Here is a 1,182-nt window from a genome sequence, read left to right on the forward strand (position 1 = left end):
TTATTGTAAGTATGCATTCATTATTTATAGTTGTATGGTTCATGTCACAGTTGGTATTATTTAGCACTTTGGTAAAACATAATACTGTTCATTGATACATTTTCGTTTTAGAAATATTTGAATATCACGTAACTGTAACACGAGTTATAGGTTAGCTATAGCACAGAATAGAATAGTCAGAATGTTCACTCATAACAAATTATACAGTAAGATAGGGCCAAACAAAAATCAGCCACCATTATAATTGAGGTAGTTTTTATCAATTTTAGCTAGTGATTAGACTGATTAGTGATTTGCAAACTGTAATGTTGTTCGGAATATGTTTCTTATCTTGAATTAAAACTGATAAAAGCACCTCAAATTAAATGGTGAATGATTTTCTGTTATCGGTCTGCCGCCCAAAAGTGTCCACCCCATGGTTATAGTCTGCTCTGGTAAAATTAAAAATATAAAGTGCTCAAGAGATGGCATTGTGAGCCGTATGCATCCACCGCGCAAGATTGTAATACACCGTCAGCCTATAATATATTAGGTACTATTTACTAAGTATATTTGACAAGCCTAGGTAGAAACGAGTTAAAAAGTTAAAGTTAAGTTAAATGTTTTAATTTAACTTTTTACATTTTAATATTCATTAACTTACTTTTTAACTAAACCGATTTTTATTCATATAAACTTAATAATAACGAGTTGTTTTTAATCAAATACAAGATAAGTTAATTTTGAATTATATTGCATAAACATTTACTTTCGTTATTTTGCTATGATATTATTTACCATATCACTGGATATTTATTTATTTAATAAAAAAATCATAAATAACTTAACTTTAGCTAATAAGTTAATTATTGTAAGTTCTATGTAACTTTTAACTTGACTTAATTAAAAGGAAATTAGGATAACTATTAACTTTAAACTTTTCTAATGCTTCATTAACTTGCCCGTGATTGAAATATTATGATATCATTAAGATTAAATTAATTCATTTTATTATTAAGAATTAGCACAACTGATGGTTAATTTAATTTTTGCAAAAAATATTAGATTCATTCGAAAATGTCATTATGGGGAATAAAGTATAATAATTTACTCTAAAAGTTTTATATACCCACAAATAATATTTTGAAATTAAAACGTATAACTAAAATCGTTATTCTCGGTTTTAATAAGTAATTTCATCCA

The sequence above is a fragment of the Acyrthosiphon pisum genome, chromosome A2 (assembly GCF_005508785.2).
Source record: "Acyrthosiphon pisum isolate AL4f chromosome A2, pea_aphid_22Mar2018_4r6ur, whole genome shotgun sequence".
NCBI classification, from domain to species: domain Eukaryota; kingdom Metazoa; phylum Arthropoda; class Insecta; order Hemiptera; family Aphididae; genus Acyrthosiphon; species Acyrthosiphon pisum.